Below are 9,684 nucleotides of genomic sequence, written 5' to 3'. Positions count from 1 at the left end.
CCTAAGGTTTAACTTAGTTTAAAAATCATCTTTCGAACGAAAAATACCCTTCTTCCTTCTTCGCCAAAATCAACCAGAAGCATAGAGACACAAGCAAAGACAGAAACAGAAGCAAAATCAACAACAATAAGAAGAATAACAACAATAACAATGAAACAACAACAATGAAAACAATGAAAACAAAAATAGAATCAACAATGAAACTGAATCAACAACAATAGAAACAGAAACAAGTAGAAGCAGAAAACAGAAGCAATAATAAAACAACAACAACAACCAGCATAAGAAGAAGAACAACAACAACAACGGACAAGGAGGACGAGGAGCAACGGCAACCAGCGAAGAGCATTGACGACCGTCCAACCTCGCGAATCTGCTGGCGTCGACGTGACCTCATTCCAGCGGCGGTGAAGGGACATGGCTCGATGGCGACCGACAATGGCGGTTTGCAATGAGGACGACGGCAGGGAATGGCGAGCTGGACGCGGTCTCCCTCAACTCAGCGCCTCCGTTCTTCTCTTCTTTTCCTCTCCGCTTATCTTCCTTTGTCCCTCTGCTTTTTCCTCTCTTGCCATTAGTGTGAGTGTGTGCTGAAGAAGAAAAAAAAAACGGCGAGATCTGGCGGTGAGGAGCAGCGGCGGCGACGATTCCCTTCCCCAGTTCCCCCTTTCTCCTCCCTCTCTTCTTCTCTGGAAACAACCTCCCACCCCACCCCACCCCACCCCACCCCACAAACGTGATTCTCTTCTCCAATTTTTCTTTTTTTATATTTTTTATTTAGGGATAATTTGGTAATAAAAATAAAAAATTTGGTAAAAACGGACGATTTTATAAACTAAAAAAGATTGTAAATAAAAAAAAATTTCAATCTCTACCTTAAAAACCAAAATCACACTTAACCCATAAATATATGGGCAATATTATTTATTACCTAAATATATGGCTACAATTATTTTCTTTCCTTAAAACCTTGTTTCTTTTTTATTTTAGAATAAATTTTTCTTTGTTTCTTACTGAAATCTAAGAGTTACATTTCTTTATGAAATCCAAGAATTATGCTAATTGCTAACCGTATGCTTCACAGATACTAATATTGAGCAAAATAAAACGACTTCTGAGAAAAGCGATTCTACTTTCTACGTGGTTGGTGACTGACCATCACAAATTTGGAATCATGATGGAAACTTACCTTACATGCCTATAGCAAATTGGCCTTTTTAAAACCATTTCTTTAATTGGTTAAAACTCAACGACCGATTAAGATTATGGCATCGTTGTCACTAGCTGTCAGACTTGTACTTTTCATGCATCACTCACTGTTTTAACTTGGTCAATTCATACCAATCCAAAAAATGAATTGGATGATGTTAATTGTTAAGATACATAAACAACAACGGTAAGAGATTTCTTTCTACTTGAAAATTTTAACCCCAGGTAACTCAGCCTGCAATATTTGATCTGCCAAATCTCATCAACTTCATGTCCTCTTTCATACTCTCTAAGACTCTAACATATTGTGGAATTTGAGACATGTCCTCTTTCATACGTTTAGGTAAGATGAAAATGTATGCAAAGAATGCCAATTGTTTTATGGACTTGTTTGTATTTGTCAGCAAACAAATGGTGGATATGGCTTATCGTTGGGGTTGGAGCAGCATTTGCAATAACATGTTTTATCCTCTGTTTATGTTGTCTCTCAAGGAGAAAAGATAAATCACAAGGTAGTTTCAACTTCTAAGTTCCAACATAATTAATAATTTAAAACAGTGTTATCATTTATTGTGATTCTCTAATTACATGTTATTATCATTCTTTTCATATCAATAATAGTGGATGGAAAATTGGACAAAAAGATATCATTTACTGAACCCAGTGGAGTGAATCCAAACAAAACAGAAAACATCAAAGTAGAAGAAAGGACAAGTAATGAGGTGAAAGTATTCAGTTTTGAAAGCAAAATTGCAGCCTCAAACAATTTCTCATCCATTAATAAAGTGGGAGAGGGTGATTTTGGTCCTATTTATAAGGTATGTTGCGAGTCCTAACACATTTGTACTTATTATTGTGTGTTCAATGCATATTTACATCCACTCATTTCTATTTTGTTGTGTACAAGATTGTGCAGTAGACAAACCAACTATGGACGATGTTTTTCGTTTCCTCTCTAATGATGTAATTGATCTTGCTCACCTAAAGCAATCACCATTCTTCACCATAAAGTTCAGCACTCTAAAAAGTTGGCAGGAACGCTATCATCTTCTTTAAGGACTGTAACGGTAAAAGTTGAGTACTAACATATATGTCCTCTTATATGAAGTCTTTTTTTTAATACATTTTATATCAAATTATGAAGTATTGTTAATTTGATCCATTCTTGAGAGTGAAAATATAGAAAAAGTCATAAGAGTAACAAAAGGTAAAGAGAGATGGAATTCAATAAAAGCCAATATTCACGTATTGTTGACTGTTTGTTTCAAAGGTATGAACTAGGTTGATATTCCTACTGTTCTCCTTTTTCTAAATTGGGTTAACATTTAGAGATTGTTAAGCTTGGTTTAAGTTCAAAATTTGAATACAATTTTCAAATAGAAAATGAGTCTGTTAAAAATAAACTTGATGGTTAGAATTTAAAAATGAATAAAAATCACAGTTTAAATAAATTGTCTATATTTAGTTTTAATTTAAACTATTTGTTTGTTAGGATGTATTAAGTTTAGATGTCAAAGAAAAGTATAAATACATATGTAATCATTTCATAAATAAGAACACACAAATACATTCAATACATTCGTCTTCATTTATATATTTTGTGAATATGTGTGCCTTGTTTTTTTATTTTTTAATAAAGTGGTATCAGAGCTACTTATAAAATGTCTTCGTCAAAAGGAACTACTTTATCTTTTTAATACCCACAATTATCTAAACTCAACTATGACAATTGAGTAGTCTGAATGAAAGCAATTCTCGATGCTCAAGGAGTGTGGGAGATGGTTGAAAAAGACTATGTAGATCCAGAAAATGTGGAGAAGCTAATAGATGCTCAGAAGGACGAATTAGAAAATAAAAGAAATAAAGATCAATGTGCACTTACTATCATTCATCAAGGCTTGGATGATGATATATTTGAGAAGATTGCTGATATAACCAACGCAAAGAAAGCTTGGGATACTCTTCAAAATTTCGTCATAGGAGTTGAAAAGGTGAAGAAGGTTCGTCTTCAAACCCTAAGGGCTGAGTTTGAGTCTCTAATGATGAAGGAGACTGAATCCATTTCGGATGATTTCACCAAAGTTTTTGACGGTAGTGCACCAAATAAAAAGGTTTGGAGAAAAATTAGAAGATGTTCGTGTTGTTGAGAAATTCCTTCGTTCTCTTAACTCAAAATTTTACTATGTGGTGGTAGCTATTGAGGAGTCCAAAGATTTGGATACAATGTTCATTGATCACTTGAATGGTTCCTTACAGACCCATAAAGAAAGAATGGATAAAGGTAAGCAAGAATGTGTGGAGCATGTCTTGCAGGCAAAACTTTTGTGGAATGCTAAAGGAGAAACCAACGAAAGTGGAAGACAAAGACGAGGTCGAGGATGAGGACGTGGTTACGAAAGAGGAAGAGATGAGAAAAATTATTCACAAGAGAAAAGAAATCAAATTTTTTCTCGAGGTCGTGGAAGAGGAAGAACAGTTGACAAAAGACACATTAAATGCTATTCATGTGAAAAGAATGGACATTATTCTTGGGAGTGTCAGACATCCAAAGAAGAAGAAAATAAACTTGTTGTGCACAGTGAAGATGTTGAAGAACCAACATTATTCCTTACGCTCAAGGAAGATCAAAATTCTGAAGATAGTACGTAGTATCTTGACAATGGAGCTAGCAACCATATGACAGATGATAAGAGTAAATTTGTAGCATTCGACACCAACGTAAAAGGACACGTGCGTTTTGGTGATAAATCAAAAGTAGAGATCAATGGCAAAGGGACGATTCTATTCGAGCCGAAGAATGGAAATCATAAGATTCTTTCCAATGTTTATTACATCCCAAAAATAAAGAATAATATCTTGAGTATTGGACAACTTATGGAGAATGGTTGCAAGATAGTCATGGAAGGTCACTATCTTTGGCTTAGAAATAAAAATGAAAATCTTATTGCTAAGGTTTCTATGATAAGAAATCATATGTTCTTGTTAAACATGAGAAGCAGTGGAGCTATATGTTTAAAGTCATGTATTGAAGATCCACCATGAATTTGGCATATGAGATATGGACATTTAAATTTTGGTGGGCTCAAAGAATTGGAAACAAAGAAGATGGTAAAAGAAATTTCAACAATTGATCATCCTCATCAGTTATGTGAAGCTTGCTTACTTGGAAAACATTCAAGAAAGAATTTTTCAAAGCAGTCCAAATCAAGAGCTACCAAGCCACTTCAGCTTATCCACACAGATGTTTGTAGACCTATCAAGCCTTTATCACTTGGTAAGAGCGCCTATTTTTTATTTTTTATTGATGATTATTCAAGAAAAACAGGGTTTATTTCTTGAAGCAAAAGAACCAAGCATTTGAAAAATTCAAGAAGTTTAAAACCCTCGTTGAAAAAGAAGGTGGCTATGAGATAAAAGCTCTCAGAACTGACAGAGGTAGAGAATTCACTTCAAATGAATTCAAGATGTTTTATGAAAATCATGGTATTCAACGTCCCCTAACTGTTCCTAGATCGCCTCAACAAAATGGGATTGTTGAAAGAAAGAATAGGACAATTCTAAATATGGCAAGAACGATGTTAAAAAGTAAATCATTAACAAAAGAGTTATGAAAAAAAGCAGTTGCATATTCAGTTTATCTCTCAAACCGCTCACCTACCAAGAGTTTAAGAGATATAACACCTCAAGAAGCATGGAGTGGTTTGAAACTTAATGTATCACATTTAAGGGTATTTGGATCTATTGCATATGTCCAAATTTCTGAGCAAGAAAGATCGAAACCTGATGATAGGAGCCAAAAGCTTGTATTTATTGGTTATGAGGAGAATACTAAAGGCTACAAATTCTTCAATTCCATCAATAATAAAGTAATAATAAGCAGAGATGTTGAGTTTGAAGAAAATGCAAAGTGGGACTGGAGTACATAAAATGAAGTCACTTATGATTTAATACGTGTTTTCAAGATAATAGTTTCACTAGGTGCATTCATGAATATGCACTCTATGTGAAAGAGGAATGAGGAAATTTGTTATTTGTTTATGTCTATGTGGATGATCTTATATTCACAGAAAACAATCAAATAATGTTTGAAGAATTTAAGAAAGTAATGGCTCAAGAATTTGATATGAGTGATATGGGACTAATGTCTTATTATCTTGGAATTGAAGTGAAACAAATGGAGGATGAAATTTTCATCTCACAAGAGGCTTATGCAAGAGAGCTATTGAAGAAACTCAACATGCTAGACTGCAATCCTACCAATACACCCATAAAGTGTGGAGTCAAACTTTTCAAAGAGGAAGAAGGTGTAAGAAAAGTTGACCAAACATTATTCAGAAGTCTCGTAGGGAGTTTAAGGTATTTGACCTGTATCAGACCTAACATTTTATTTTCAGTTGTAATCCAATAGAAACCCATACGAAGGCAGCCAAGAGAATTCTTCGCTATCTTATAGGCACTCTTGAGTATGGCGTGTTTTATTCAGTTTCAGATGAATTCAAATTGATGGGCTATTGTGATAGTGATTATGTTGGGGATATTGACGACAAGAAGAGTACTACTGGATTTGTTTTCTTTCTAGGAAATAATGCAATTTCTTGGTGTTCAAAGAAACAATCTATAGTCACTCTTTCAACTTGTGAAGCTGAATATGTTGCTGCCACTGCCTGTGCATGTTACGCAATTTGGCTGAAGATACTACTAAAGGAACTTCATTTTGAGCAAGCTGAATCTACCAAGATCATGATGGATAATAAGTCAGCGATTGCCCTAACAAAGAATCCAGTGTTTCACGACAGAAGCAAGCACATAGAAATAAAGTATCATTTCATTCAATAATGTATTGAGAACATGCATGTGGAGGTTGAGTATGTGAAATCACTTGTTGACATTTTTACAAAACCTCTGAAATATGATGCTTTTTAAAAATTAAGGATTATGATTGGAGTCGAAAATTTATCAAGTTTAAGAGAGAATGTTAAAAATAAATTTGATGGTTATAATTTAAGAGTGAATATAAACCACGGTTTAAATAAATTGTCTATATTTAGTTTTAATTTAAACCATTTGTTTATTAGGATGTATTAAGTTTAGACGTCAAAAAAAATATAAATACTTATATAATCATTTCATAAATAAAAATACACAAATACATTCAATACATTCTTTTTTATTTTATATTCTTTGTGAGTGTGTGCGCGTTTTTCTTTTATTTTCCAACAGAGTCACTTAAGAATACTAGAGAATTTGACACTGAAAATAAAGAAGCAATATTAGATTACTCCAGTGAAGAAGACTCAATAGTCCTAATACAAGTAAAAAATGGAGTCGAAACATCAAGAAAAAGGAAACAACGCCAGTATAAATAGAAAATTGGATTAAAAAATATTATGCTTTAGAATAGAATTTATAAATCAAGATTCGAAAATTAAGAAAATACCATCAAAATATATCGCGGAATCACAAAAAGTAGAAAAAGATAGGATGCTTAATTTATATTGTAAAAGTAGTGAAAAAAAAGTCTTTTGAAGAATGGTTAAATTCTTTTTTATTAGCATCATATACAAACCCTTAAGGAAAAGAAATATTATGTAATATATTTATTTATAAAACGAAACCTAGCGGTATAAGTGCTCGTTATATATAGATAATATATTATTTTAGATGAAAAATATAAATAGATATATAGATGGTAACAAACCTATATTTGAACTAGTCACAAAAAAAAACCTATATTTGAACTAACTAAAGGTCTAAAGCTGATCCTATTTATCCGATCTCGATCTCGATCTCGATCTCGTTCGGCCACTCCCTGGACGCAGTGGGAGGCAGCCAGCTAAGAATATTGAATAGAATACCGCACAGGAAGCCGTTACAGCACAAGCAATGACTTTAAAGGGATCACAAACTACTGGTTCAGTCGTAGCAACTACTGCGTGAGAAGCAGCTGCTAATCGCACACCGGTACCCGTTGCATATATGGCATGCAACAAGGATATAACAGGAATAATGTATGTGATATAATCTAACAAACGCTGCTTGGGAACAATCGTTCTATGTTCGATTCATCATGAGGAACCACATGGAAACTGGAAATCGTCAAGGCACTGGCAAAGAAGTTTATAATTGCGTAGCCGGTTAGTTTGGCAGTGAGAGAGACTGTTGGTGGTTCAAGTGCGGCGACAGCAATCAGAGTGGCAAAGGAAATTGAAACGAAGAATGAGAAACTAGCTCTCGCAATCACAGAATGGCCGAGTCTGGGGATTTGTAAAAATTGCATCGTGTCGATGGTCACTGGGAAGACGACGATAGAGAGGAGAATATAAACGACATAGATAATCCATAGAATGGAAGATGGTGGTGATACTGCATATGCTTTCTTGTGAAGCCATAGCCACCAACAAGTCCCCAAGCTAATAATGGCAATCAACCGGAACAAATGAATGGAGTGCATAAGGGGACGCCATCGCCAATCCCATGCCATGATAACTAGGAAACTAGCTAACAAGAGAATCACTATATATATATATATATATATATATATATGTGTGTGTGTGATGGTGCCTAAAAAATACTGCCTAATTACTAAAATAGGTAAAATAATTAATTATAAATTTAAAAGTATAAAAGTTAAAAATTTTTAAATATTTTAAAATTACTATTAAAGGTAATTTAGGGAAAAGTTAGGCACCATAGAATTATTCATCATTAATATCTTTAATAGTGTGAGATGACATCTAATGATATAGGATTAATTATTTTTTATAGTTAAGTACCAGCCAGATTTCAACAAAGGTGGAAACTCACCTGCAGTCGACTGTAGGTGAAGTTGCTTCTGGATCGTTGACACGTGTTACGTTTAAAAAAAAATCAATTTATTTTATACAAATGGTTTATTTAAAAAAACCGGTTTGAATAGATCAAATAACTATTTTTAAAATAATTTAAATTCTTATTGTATGTTATTCCTAAATTCTTAACAGATGAATTTGATATGTTCTTTTTCTTCATTCATATTGACTAATTTTTCTTTAAATTTATCTGAAACTATTTTTTTATTTAATTTTTGTCAAATATATGTATACAAATTGTTTGAAAAAGTAAAATTTAGTATTCTAAAAAAGAAACAAAATTCATGATTTTTTTATAGGAATGGCATAAATGATATTATCTTGCTTTTTTTTGTGTCTCTGTTTCTATTTTCTTGATGAGTTTTGTTTTGTTTCTCATAACTTACATTTTCAGTTGCTTTTAAATTAAGCTGTAAACAGATTTTAAATTAAGCTGTAAAAATATGTTCAATTGCAAATTTATCGTTAAATTAAATTTTATGGTAATCAATCAATTAACTTTTATTTTACTAATAAACTATTTTCATGCAAATTATTGTTGATTTTTGAATATTATTCTATAAATAAATTATTTTTTTAAGATAATAAGACTATAATTTACTTGTCTAGAAATTATGATTTCACTATCATGCACGTTTTTGTGTTTTTACTTATCAACTAGAATTTATTTTTTAATGAAATTAGAATTTATTTTCAATAAAACAAAAGTATCTAATCAAAATATTAATTTGGACTCCTTAAATAATTGAACATAATATTATTAATTTTGTCTACAACAAAAAATTTTAATAATTTTTTTTTAAAATAAAATTGATTCAAAAATAGAGAAAAAAAAGAACAACTAATGAAAATATTTATTTTGACATTGCCATCAAGAATATGATAGCCATAGAAAAAATTCAACCAAATAAAAAGGACCTAACTCATACAATTAAACTACCATCATATCATCGCAATAAACTATAACATTACCAACTAAAGAGACATATAATAAATATGAAAGATATCATGCCAAAATTTCAACAATGCTCATGCTATCAACTAGTCTACGTTATACCATAATTACATTTTTATCTTCCATCACATGAAATTGCCATGAATTATCTTGGCATTTATGATCTTGAACATCAAAATGGTGTGATGACATAAATATGTACGTATTTATTAAATAATTTTCATCATTCACGGAGGAATGAATAAAAACATAAATTAAGAAATACATTTGAAACAATAAATTTGATTAAGAAATATAAATAAAAGGAACATACCTAATTGAAAGTTTCATATCAGTTCTGAAAAGGGATTGAAAGAGAACGAATTTTACATGCGAAACGAAGAAGGAAGGAATAAAAGTAACTGTTTGGTCTAATTCAAACCGATTTTTTTAAATAAACCATTTATATAAAATAACACGTGTCAGCCATCCGGAAGCAACTTCACCTGCAGTTGACTGCAGGTGAGTTTCTGCCTTCAACAAAACTGCTAACTCCTAGACTTTCTCCAATAACAAAAAGCAAAAAAGGTAGTTTATGGATAAAATTGAACCAATGAATAAATTAGAAGGGTTAAGAGAAAAAATAAATAATTAAACTATGCAAAGTAAAACTGCTTTTTTGCACTATAAACT

This window comes from Arachis hypogaea, chromosome 7, assembly GCF_003086295.3.
Source record: "Arachis hypogaea cultivar Tifrunner chromosome 7, arahy.Tifrunner.gnm2.J5K5, whole genome shotgun sequence".
Classification (NCBI taxonomy): Eukaryota; Viridiplantae; Streptophyta; class Magnoliopsida; order Fabales; family Fabaceae; genus Arachis; species Arachis hypogaea.
This window is presented reverse-complemented; position numbering follows the sequence as displayed.